Source organism: Triturus cristatus, chromosome 4_1 (assembly GCF_964204655.1).
Source record: "Triturus cristatus chromosome 4_1, aTriCri1.1, whole genome shotgun sequence".
Taxonomy (NCBI): Eukaryota; Metazoa; Chordata; class Amphibia; order Caudata; family Salamandridae; genus Triturus; species Triturus cristatus.
In genome coordinates this window covers 295,378,117-295,390,362 of record NC_140585.1, presented here as the reverse complement: position 1 = coordinate 295,390,362, position 12,246 = coordinate 295,378,117, and the positions used below count along the sequence as shown (strand labels likewise).

Below are 12,246 nucleotides of genomic sequence, written 5' to 3'. Positions count from 1 at the left end.
ATGAATTAGAGCTGGACGTAGAAATGCAGCAGAAGGGCCAGCAAGCGCATTTCTAAGTTGCTCTATGAAGGATGCTTTTGTACTTGACAGATCAGTTTAATCCTACAGGTGCTCTAAAAGGAAGAATGCATTTGAGTCATCCTTGCTGAAAATCACACAGCCATTTATTCTAGGTTGCACTGAGTTTTCAGTCCTCTCCGCCTGCTAGCTTGTTGTTGCAATATGTCTCAATTCTGGAGAATTGTCTGCTATGCTGAAATGCGTGGCCCAGTTCAAATGTTCATCATATTTCCTGGAAAAATATCAAAAGGAAAACAAAGATTTGGTTTTGGGAAAATAATTTATTACACCTTGTAAAAATCAAAACTTTCACATTTGAGTCAAAAAAGAGAGGCTAGGTCTCACTATTTTGCTCAGGCTGTTTAACACGTACTGCTCACAGGTGCTGTCCTGCTACCAATGGGCATGGAAGCTTTGGCCTGCTCTGTTTCCAGCCTGGGTCGGTGCACCTATCGTTACACAACCTGAAATTCTAGAGCTCCCTCTAGAACACCATATTGATGCCCAATGCAGCATGGACACCTGATCAACACAGCTGAGTGCAGCCCAGAACCCCTGGGCACAAGCAATCCACAAGCTTCTGCCTCCCAAGTAACTAGGACAACAGGCACACGCCACCTTGCCCAGCAAACACTGCAGCTGTCCTAATGATGAAATGCATTCCATAAGTAAGGATAATGATAAAGTAAGGTGGAATGAATTGATGGTTTACCAACCATGTTTCAAGAAAATCAATTTCACTATCCTTCAAAGAAAGGAAAAAAATGTCTTATCAAGAAGCAGTGTGAATATGGGAAGGGCCTTTAAAAAAGATGTGGAGTTTCCTAAAGTAAAAAAGAGGGTTGAACTGATTGAAGGGAGAGAGGAAGTAGGGTCGGAAAGATTGTGACGGGGAAGTGAATACAACATAAATACTAGTATTTAGAGAGTGAGAGACAGGTAGAGGGACAGAAGGGAAAGGAGAGTGAGAGTGAGAGAGAAGAGCCAGGTTAGGGCTGAGTTTCTCTTTATCTGCCAGTGACTCCCTGTAGAAGCTTGCTGGCACAATTTAGGCTGTCCTGTAGGAATCCCTTGTTATGCCGAGCCAGCCAATATTGAGAAAAATAGCATGGGTCACAATGATGGAACTCGTCTGCAACTTCGGAAGTTTTAAAGTGGTATGGAGTGGGAGGGCTAGAAGAGTTACCATAAAGAATGAATACACGTCATTCTGTTCTCTAGCCTCAACAGCTGCAAGAGAGGAACTCCTGCTGGCCAAGAAGACCAATGTCAGTTCAGCTTGAACAGGTGAAAGCATGCCTGATTCTGCAAAGGTATGAGATTACACTTTTGCGTCAGAGGTGGTCAGGGGCTATTGCACATTAGGAAACCGTTTATTGAGGTCCAGTTGGATTACTCTATCTTCTACCACCTAAAAATCAGCTCCTCATGCAGTGTTCTATACCATTGAGCTATTTTGGTCCTCCCTGCCCCTTCCAGCTAGTGGGTCCCCTGACTAGGGAAAGTGATTCGAACAGATTTGCATATCTTTTCATAGGAGACTTCTTGACTTATTTTATACTGTGCCAAATCAAGGTAGATTGAGTAATGATCTTGACAGACCTATATTGGAGAACTGCAGTGTGAGAAAGTGGCTCTGTATATACTGTTCCCAAATAGGTACAGGGTGTACAGAGTCCACAGTCCCCAGAGGTTTGGCAGAGGCTAAAGTTAGATATAACCTTACTCTCTAAAGTGGTAGCTTGGTCGAGCAGTAAGGCAGTATCAGAGGACAGTGTAAAGCATTTGTTGCACACACTCAGTCAGCAAATGGTCTCACACACTCAATAACTGAACTCTAGGCCAATGGTTTATCTACAAAAAATATATGCTTGTTTTATTTTAGAACCAACAATAGGTATTAAAATATACTTTCTCAGAATGAGATGCTTTATATAAATACTTTTGCAATATGCAATTGACTTTTGTAGAAAGTTACAAGTGGTTGCAATAGGCAACAAAATTTTAAACACAATAATGCATTGAGCTCAATGGAAGTTTCAAGTTATTTGCAACAGATTACTTTTAGGATTACTTTTGGATTTCCAGGACTGGATCCTAGATTCAGTCCTGGGTCAGTACTTGGAATCAAGTGATAAAAGTCGACTTAATTACTGTGATGATTTTTAGACAATATTTTGCTATTTTAAAAGTTGACAGAAAATATTTCATAGAAAACAGTCTAAGATTCCCTATGGCAGAAAATTCAAGTTGCAGGTATAGTATGTTCTCGTTACTTTTGTAATCCAGTACTGGGTGCCTAGACTCAGTACTGGGACCTTTACCCAAAACAGGTAAGTAATTACGTTTTCAGAAATTATACGATTTTTAAAGAATATTTAAAGTTTTCAGAAAATTGACACTTAGAAGAAATTTCACAGAAAAACAGTCAATGATTTCCTACGGGAGAAAATTGGGTTACTGGTAAGTACAGTTGTAAGTATTTTTCAGAGTCAGTGCTGGGCACCAAGATCCAGCACTGGGAGCTCACCTAATAGCAGGTGAGTATTTTCGTTTTCGTTACTCGGCTGATTTTTGGTGAATACTTTAAGTTTTGAAAAGTCCACACTTGGAAGAAATTTCAGGAAAAACCAGTCAATGTTACCCTATGGAGAAGATTGAGTTATCGGTTTAAAGGTAAGTACTCGACTGGCAGAGTTAAGGTTCTGGGCATAGACTCATGCGTCTCCCAGGGTCAGGTAGGTACAGTTGGTTCACCCTCAGCGGCACAAGGGCGGCCGGGTGCAGAGAGAGTTAGGCCCAATGTTATCCTATGAGAGGTAGGGGGGCCTTGGTTGGTGGCTGCTGACTAGCAGGCCACGTGGCTGTGGGAGCTGGGCTCCTGGTCACTTATCCAGGGCAAGTGGGGAAGTAGATAGATGTAGAGGTTGCACTGCCAGGGCCACTCGGACGGCTGGGTGCAGGGTGCTTTTGAGCATTCGGGCGCTCAATTGATTTGAATGGGAAATCACTGGTTTAGAAAAAGACTGCAAGCTCGGGGATGAAGATTCTTCAGGTGCCACCACCACTTCGAGAGGTAAGTTGGGTAGTTGGAGGATAGGTAGGTACCCCGGGATTGGGCACAGGGGGCCGCGGAGCGCCGGGTGCATGGGGTACCTTTTGGTGTCGGGAAATCTTACCCTCTGTTGATCGCGGTTGGGGGGGCACCTGGTTCTGAGGCTGCAGGCTTCTTCAGGAGTGTCGAGGGAGGTCCTTGGGTGCCGGACTCGGGGTCACAGTCGCCGTGGGGTCGTCCTTGTGGTCTTTGTTCACTCTGGCACAGGCCAGGCTTGGTGGGTGCAGAGTGTGAAGGGTTCGCGGTTCCGGGCTGCTGCCAGGGATTAGAAGTAGATTTGAGTAGAGCCTCTACTCATGGGAGTCCCAGGGGTTTAGAGTCAAAAGGTAGCCAGGTCCTCCAGGGTTTGTGAAGTTGCTGGCCACAAGAGATGCCGGGTTGGAGCAGGAACAGGTTCGAGGGTCGACAGGCCAGAGGCTCCAACGTTTGGGAGTTGCACAGCCCTCAGTCTTTTCATGTTTCGCTCAAAGAGTGAAGGGCCCTGTAATTTCTCCTTCTCATTCACATATGAAAAGAATGAGGGCTAATCAAAAAATGAATTAGAGCTGGACGTAGAAATGCAGCAGAAGGGCCAGCAAGCGCATTTCTAAGTTGCTCTATGAAGGATGCTTTTGTACTTGACAGATCAGTTTAATCCTACAGGTGCTCTAAAAGGAAGAATGCATTTGAGTCATCATTGCTGAAAATCACACAGCCATTTATTCTAGGTTGCACTGAGTTTTCAGTCCTCTCCGCCTGCTAGCTTGTTGTTGCAATATGTCTAAATTCTGGAGAATTGTCTGCTATGCTGAAATGCGTGGCCCAGTTCAAATGTTCATCATATTTCCTGGAAAAATATCAAAAGGAAAACAAAGATTTGGTTTTGGGAAAATAATTTATTACACCTTGTAAAAATCAAAACTTTCACATTTGAGTCAAAAAAGAGAGGCTAGGTCTCACTATTTTGCTCAGGCTGTTTAACACGTACTGCTCACAGGTGCTGTCCTGCTACCAATGGGCATGGAAGCTTTGGCCTGCTCTGTTTCCAGCCTGGGTCGGTGCACCTCTCGTTACACAACCTGGAATTCTAGAGCTCCCTCTAGAACACCATATTGATGCCCAATGCAGCATGGACACCTGATCAACACAGCTGAGTGCAGCCCAGAACCCCTGAGCTCAAGCAATCCACAAGCCTCTGCATCCCAAGTAACTAGGACAACAGGCACACGCCACCTTGCCCGGCAAACACTGCAGATGTCCTAATGATGAAATGCATTCCATAAGTAAGGATAATGATAAAGTAAGGTGGAATGAATTGATGGTTTACCAACCATGTTTCAAGAAAATCAATTTCACTATCCTTCAAAGAAAGGAAAACAATGTCTTATCAAGAAGCAGTGTGAATATGGGAATGGCCTTTAAAATGATGTGGAGTTTCCTAAAGTAAAAAAGAGGGTTGAACTGATTGAAGGGAGAGAGGAAGTAGGGTCGGAAAGATTGTGACGGGAAAGTGAATACAACATAAATACTAGTATTTAGAGAGTGAGAGACAGGTAGAGGGACAGAAGGGAAAGGAGAGTGAGAGTGAGAGAGAAGAGCCAGGTTAGGGCTGAGTTTCTCTTTATCTGCCAGTGACTCCCTGTAGAAGCTTGCTGGCACAATTTAGGCTGTCCTGTAGGCATCCCTTGTTATGCCGAGCCAGCCAATATTGAGAAAAATAGCATGGGTCACAATGATGGAACTCGTCTGCAACTTCGGAAGTTTTAAAGTGGTATGGAGTGGGAGGGCTAGAAGAGTTACCATAAAGAATGAATACACGTCATTCTGTTCTCTAGCCTCAACAGCTGCAAGTGGGGAACTCCTGCTGGCCAAGAAGACCTATGTCAGTTCAGCTTGAACAGGTGAAAGCATGCCTGATTCTGCAAAGGTATGAGATTACACTTTTGCGTCAGAGGTGGTCAGGGGCTATTGCACATTAGGAAACCGTTTATTGAGGTCCAGTTGGATTACTCTATCTTCTACCACCTCAAAATCAGCTCCTCATGCAGTGTTCTATACCGTTGAGCTATTTTGGTCCTCCCTGCCCCTTCCAGCTAGTGGGTCCCCTGACTAGGGAAAGTGATTCGAACAGATTTGCATATCTTTTCATAGGAGACTTCTTGACTTATTTTATACTGTGCCAAATCAAGGTAGATTGAGTAATGATCTTGACAGACCTATATTGGAGAACTGCAGTGTGAGAAAGTGGCTCTGTATATACTGTTCCCAAATAGGTACAGGGTGTACAGAGTCCACAGTCCCCAGAGGTTTGGCAGAGGCTAAAGTTAGATATAACCTTACTCTCTAAAGTGGTAGCTTGGTCGAGCAGTAAGGCAGTATCAGAGGACAGTGTAAAGCATTTGTTGCACACACTCAGTCAGCAAATGGTCTCACACACTCAATAACTGAACTCTAGGCCAATGGTTTATCTACAAAAAATATATGCTTGTTTTATTTTAGAACCAACAATAGGTATTAAAATATACTTTCTCAGAATGAGATGCTTTATATAAATACTTTTGCAATATGCAATTGACTTTTGTAGAAAGTTACAAGTGGTTGCAATAGGCAACAACATTTTAAACACAATAATGCATTGAGCTCAATGGAAGTTTCAAGTTATTTGCAACAGATTACTTTTAGGATTACTTTTGGATTTCCAGGACTGGATCCTAGATTCAGTCCTGGGTCAGTATTTGGAATCAAGTGATAAAAGTCGACTTAATTACTGTGATGATTTTTAGACAATATTTTGCTATTTTAAAAGTTGACAGAAAATATTTCCTAGAAAACAGTCTAAGATTCCCTATGGCAGAAAATTCAAGTTGCAGGTATAGTATGTTCTCGTTACTTTTGTAATCCAGTACTGGGCGCCTAGACTCAGTACTGGGACCTTTATCCAAAACAGGTAAGGAATTACGTTTTCAGAAATTATACGATTTTTAAAGAATATTTAAAGTTTGCAGAAAATTGACACTTAGAAGAAATTTCACAGAAAAACAGTCAATGATTTCCTACGGGAGAAAATTGGGTTACTGGTAAGTACAGTTGTAAGCATTTTTCAGAGTCAGTGCTGGGCACCAAGATCCAGCACTGGGAGCTCACCTAATAGCAGGTGAGTATTTTCGTTTTCGTTACTCGGCTGATTTTTGGTGAATATTTTAAGTTTTGAAAAGTCCACACTAGGAAGAAATTTCAGGAAAAACCAGTCAATGTTACCCTATGGAGAAGATTGAGTTATCGGTTTAAAGGTAAGTACTCGACTGGCAGAGTTAAGGTTCTGGGCATAGACTCAGGCGTCTCCCAGGGTCAGGTAGGTACAGTTGGTTCACCCTCAGCGGCACAAGGGCGGCCGGGTGCAGAGAGAGTTAGGCCCAATGTTATCCTATGAGAGGTAGGGGGGCCTTGGTTGGTGGCTGCTGACTAGCAGGCCACGTGGCTGTGGGAGCTGGGCTCCTGGTCACTTATCCAGGGCAAGTGGGGAAGTAGATAGATGTAGAGGTTGCACTGCCAGGGCCACTCGGACGGCTGGGTGCAGGGTGCTTTTGAGCATTCGGGCGCTCAATTGATTTGAATGGGAAATCACTGGTTTAGAAAAAGACTGCAAGCTCGGGGACGAAGATTCTTCAGGTGCCACCACCACTTCGAGAGGTAAGTTGGGTAGTTGGAGGATAGGTAGGTACCCCGGGATTGGGCACAGGGGGCCGCGGAGCGCCGGGTGCATGGGGTACCTTTTGGTGTCGGGAAATCTTGCCCTCTGTTGATCGCGGTTGGGGGGGCACCTGGTTCTGAGGCTGCAGGCTTCTTCAGGAGTGTCGAGGGAGGTCCTTGGGTGCCGGACTCGGGGTCACAGTCGCCGTGGGGTCGTCCTTGTGGTCTTTGTTCACTCTGGCACAGGCCAGGCTTGGTGGGTGCAGAGTGTGAAGGGTTCGCGGTTCCGGGCTGCTGCCAGGGATTAGAAGTAGATTTGAGTAGAGCCTCTACTCATGGGAGTCCCAGGGGTTTAGAGTCAAAAGGTAGCCAGGTCTTTCAGGGTTTGTGAGGTTGCTGGCCACAAGAGATGCCGGGTTGGAGCAGGAGCAGGTTCGAGGGTCGACAGGCCAGAGGCTCCAACGTTTGGGAGTTGCACAGCCCTCAGTCTTTTCATGTTTCGCTCAAAGAGTGAAGGGCCCTGTAATTTCTCCTTCTCATTCACATATGAAAAGAATGAGGGCTAATCAAAAAATGAATTAGAGCTGGACGTAGAAATGCAGCAGAAGGGCCAGCAAGCGCATTTCTAAGTTGCTCTATGAAGGATGCTTTTGTACTTGACAGATCAGTTTAATCCTACAGGTGCTCTAAAAGGAAGAATGCATTTGAGTCATCCTTGCTGAAAATGACACAGCCATTTATTCTAGGTTGCACTGAGTTTTCAGTCCTCTCCGCCTGCTAGCTTGTTGTTGCAATATGTCTCAATTCTGGAGAATTGTCTGCTATGCTGAAATGCGTGGCCCAGTTCAAATGTTCATCATATTTCCTGGAAAAATATCAAAAGGAAAACAAAGATTTGGTTTTGGGAAAATAATTTATTACACCTTGTAAAAATCAAAACTTTCACATTTGAGTCAAAAAAGAGAGGCTAGGTCTCACTATTTTGCTCAGGCTGTTTAACACGTACTGCTCACAGGTGCTGTCCTGCTACCAATGGGCATGGAAGCTTTGGCCTGCTCTGTTTCCAGCCTGGGTCGGTGCACCTCTCGTTACACAACCTGAAATTCTAGAGCTCCCTCTAGAACACCATATTGATGCCCAATGCAGCATGGACACCTGATCAACACAGCTGAGTGCAGCCCAGAACCCCTGAGCTCAAGTAATCCACAAGCCTCTGCCTCCCAAGTAACTAGGACAACAGGCACACGCCACCTTGCCCGGCAAACACTGCAGCTGTCCTAATGATGAAATGCATTCCATAAGTAAGGATAATGATAAAGTAAGGTGGAATGAATTGATGGTTTACCAACCATGTTTCAAGAAAATCAATTTCAATATCCTTCAAAGAAAGGAAAAAAATGTCTTATCAAGAAGCAGTGTGAATATGGGAATGGCCTTTAAAAAAGATGTGGAGTTTCCTAAAGTAAAAAAGAGGGTTGAACTGATTGAAGGGAGAGAGGAAGTAGGGTCGGAAAGATTGTGACGGGGAAGTGAATACAACATAAATACTAGTATTTAGAGAGTGAGAGAAAAGTAGAGGGACAGAAGGGAAAGAAGAGTGAGAGTGAGAGAGAAGAGCCAGGTTAGGGCTGAGTTTCTCTTTATCTGCCAGTGACTCCCTGTAGAAGCTTGCTGGCACAATTTAGGCTGTCCTGTAGGCATCCCTTGTTATGCCGAGCCAGCCAATATTGAGAAAAATAGCATGGGTCACAATGATGGAACTCGTCTGCAACTTCGGAAGTTTTAAAGTGGTATGGAGTGGGAGGGCTAGAAGAGTTACCATAAAGAATGAATACACGTCATTCTGTTCTCTAGCCTCAACAGCTGCAAGAGGGGAACTCCTGCTGGCCAAGAAGACCTATGTCAGTTCAGCTTGAACAGGTGAAAGCATGCCTGATTCTGCAAAGGTATGAGATTACACTTTTGCGTCAGAGGTGGTCAGGGGCTATTGCACATTAGGAAACCGTTTATTGAGGTCCAGTTGGATTACTCTATCTTCTACCACCTCAAAATCAGCTGCTCATGCAGTGTTCTATACCGATGAGCTATTTTGGTCCTCCCTGCCCCTTCCAGCTAGTGGGTCCCCTGACTAGGGAAAGTGATTCGAACAGATTTGCATATCTTTTCATAGGAGACTTCTTGACTTATTTTATACTGTGCCAAATCAAGGTAGATTGAGTAATGATCTTGACAGACCTATATTGGAGAACTGCAGTGTGAGAAAGTGGCTCTGTATATATTGTTCCTAAATAGGTACAGGGTGTACAGAGTCCACAGTCCCCAGAGGTTTGGCAGAGGCTAAAGTTAGATATAACCTTACTCTCTAAAGTGGTAGCTTGGTCGAGCAGTAAGGCAGTATCAGAGGACAGTGTAAAGCATTTGTTGCACACACTCAGTCAGCAAATGGTCTCACACACTCAATAACTTACCTCTAGGCCAATGGTTTATCTACAAAAAAATATAGGCTTGTTTTATTTTAGAACCAACAATAGGTATTAAAATATACTTTCTCAGAATGAGATGCTTTATATAAATGCGTTTGCAATATGCAATTGACTTTTGTAGAAAGTTACAAGTGGTTGCAATAGGCAACAAAATTTTAAACACAATAATGCATTGAGCTCAATGGAAGTTTCAAGTTATTTGCAACAGATTACTTTTAGGATTACTTTTGGATTTCCAGGACTGGATCCTAGATTCAGTCCTGGGTCAGTACTTGGAATCAAGTGATAAAAGTCGACTTAATTACTGTGATGATTTTTAGACAATATTTTGCTATTTTAAAAGTTGACAGAAAATATTTCATAGCAAACAGTCTAAGATTCCCTATGGCAGAAAATTCAAGTTGCAGGTATGGTATGTTCTCGTTACTTTTGTAATCCAGTACTGGGTGCCTAGACTCAGTACTGGGACCTTTATCCAAAACAGGTAAGTAATTACGTTTTCAGAAATTATACGATTTTTAAAGAATATTTAAAGTTTGCAGAAAATTGACACTTAGAAGAAATTTCACAGAAAAACAGTCAATGATTTCCTACGGGAGAAAATTGGGTTACTGGTAAGTACAGTTGTAAGTATTTTTCAGAGTCAGTGCTGGGCACCAAGATCCAGCACTGGGAGCTCACCTAATAGCAGGTGAGTATTTTCGTTTTCGTTACTCGGCTGATTTTTGGTGAATATTTTAAGTTTTGAAAAGTCCACACTTGGAAGAAATTTCAGGAAAAACCAGTCAATGTTACCCTATGGAGAAGATTGAGTTATCGGTTTAAAGGTAAGTACTCGACTGGCAGAGTTAAGGTTCTGGGCATAGACTCAGGCGTCTCCCAGGGTCAGGTAGGTACAGTTGGTTCACCCTCAGCGGCACAAGGGCGGCCGGGTGCAGAGAGAGTTAGGCCCAATGTTATCCTATGAGAGGTAGGGGGGCCTTGGTTGGTGGCTGCTGACTAGCAGGCCACGTGGCTGTGGGAGCTGGGCTCCTGGTCACTTATCCAGGGCAAGTGGGGAAGTAGATAGATGTAGAGGTTGCACTGCCAGGGCCACTCGGACGGCTGGGTGCAGGGTGCTTTTGAGCATTCGGGCGCTCAATTGATTTGAATGGGAAATCTCTGGTTTAGAAAAAGACTGCAAGCTCGGGGACGAAGATTCTTCAGGTGCCACCACCACTTCGAGAGGTAAGTTGGGTAGTTGGAGGATAGGTAGGTACCCCGGGATTGGGCACAGGGGGCTGCGGAGCGCCGGGTGCAGGGGTACCTTTTGGTGTCGGGAAATCTTACCCTCTGTTGATCGCGGTTGGGGGGGCACCTGGTTCTGAGGCTGAGGGCTTCTTCAGGAGTGTCGAGGGAGGTCCTTGGGTGCCGGACTCGGGGTCACAGTCGCCGTGGGGTCGTCCTTGGGGTCTTTGTTCACTCTGGCACAGGCCAGGCTTGGTGGGTGCAGAGTGTGAAGGGTTCGCGGTTCCGGGCTGCTGCCAGGGATTAGAAGTAGATTTGAGTAGAGCCTCTACTCATGGGAGTCCCAGGGGTTTAGAGTCAAAAGGTAACCAGGTCCTCCAGGGTTTGTGAGGTTGCTGGCCACAAGAGATGCCGGGTTGGAGCAGGAGCAGGTTCGAGGGTCGACAGGCCAGAGGCTCCAACGTTTGGGAGTTGCACAGCCCTCAGTCTTTTCATGTTTCGCTCAAAGAGTGAAGGGCCCTGTAATTTCTCCTTCTCATTCACATATGAAAAGAATGAGGGCTAATCAAAAAATGAATTAGAGCTGGACGTAGAAATGCAGCAGAAGGGCCAGAAAGCGCATTTCTAAGTTGCTCTATGAAGGATGCTTTTGTACTTGACAGATCAGTTTAATCCTACAGGTGCTCTAAAAGGAAGAATGCATTTGAGTCATCCTTGCTGAAAATCACACAGCCATTTATTCTAGGTTGCACTGAGTTTTCAGTCCTCTCCGCCTGCTAGCTTGTTGTTGCAATATGTCTCAATTCTGGAGAATTGTCTGCTATGCTGAAATGCGTGGCCCAGTTCAAATGTTCATCATATTTCCTGGAAAAATATCAAAAGGAAAACAAAGATTTGGTTTTGGGAAAATAATTTATTGTAGCTTGTAAAAATCAAAACTTTCACATTTGAGTCAAAAAAGAGAGGCTAGGTCTCACTATTTTGCTCAGGCTGTTTTACACGTACTGCTCACAGGTGCTGTCCTGCTACCAATGGGCATGGAAGCTTTGGCCTGCTCTGTTTCCAGCCTGGGTCGGTGCACCTCTCGTTACACAACCTGAAATTCTAGAGCTCCTTCTAGAACACCATATTGATGCCCAATGCAGCATGGACACCTGATCAACACAGCTGAGTGCAGCCCAGAACCCCTGAGCTCAAGCAATCCACAAGCCTCTGCCTCCCAAGTAACTAGGACAACATGCACTCGCCACCTTGCCCGGCAAACACTGCAGCTGTCCTAATGATGAAATGCATTCCATAAGTAAGGATAATGATAAAGTAAGGTGGAATGAATTGATGGTTTACCAACCATGTTTCAAGAAAATCAATTTCACTATCCTTCAAAGAAAGGAAAAAAATGTCTTATCAAGAAGCAGTGTGAATATGGGAAGGGCCTTTAAAAAAGATGTGGAGTTTCCTAAAGTAAAAAAGAGGGTTGAACTGATTGAAGGGAGAGAAGAAGTAGGGTCGGAAAGATTGTGACGGGGAAGTGAATACAACATAAATACTAGTATTTAGAGAGTGAGAGACAGGTAGAGGGACAGAAGGGAAAGGAGAGTGAGAGTGAGAGAGAAGAGCCAGGTTAGGGCTGAGTTTCTCTTTATCTGCCAGTGACTCCCTGTAGAAGCTTGCTGGCACAATTTAGGCTGTCCT

At 44.4% G+C, this 12,246-nt stretch overlaps 4 non-coding genes across 4 annotated transcripts; all 4 read right to left on the bottom strand.

Moving 5' to 3' along the window:
• Window positions 1–388: 388 nt before the first annotated feature.
• On the bottom strand, window positions 389–688 carry LOC146854744 (signal recognition particle RNA). The gene has a single exon (XR_014981737.1).
• A 3,409-nt stretch (window positions 689–4,097) lies between these two features.
• Window positions 4,098–4,397, bottom strand: LOC146854743 (signal recognition particle RNA). Its single transcript, XR_014959330.1, has one exon.
• Window positions 4,398–7,805: 3,408 nt separating this feature from the next.
• LOC146854742 (signal recognition particle RNA) lies at window positions 7,806–8,105 on the bottom strand. The gene has a single exon (XR_014959152.1).
• A 3,409-nt stretch (window positions 8,106–11,514) lies between these two features.
• On the bottom strand, window positions 11,515–11,814 carry LOC146854741 (signal recognition particle RNA). The gene has a single exon (XR_014981683.1).
• Between the last annotated feature and the right edge of the window lie 432 nt (window positions 11,815–12,246).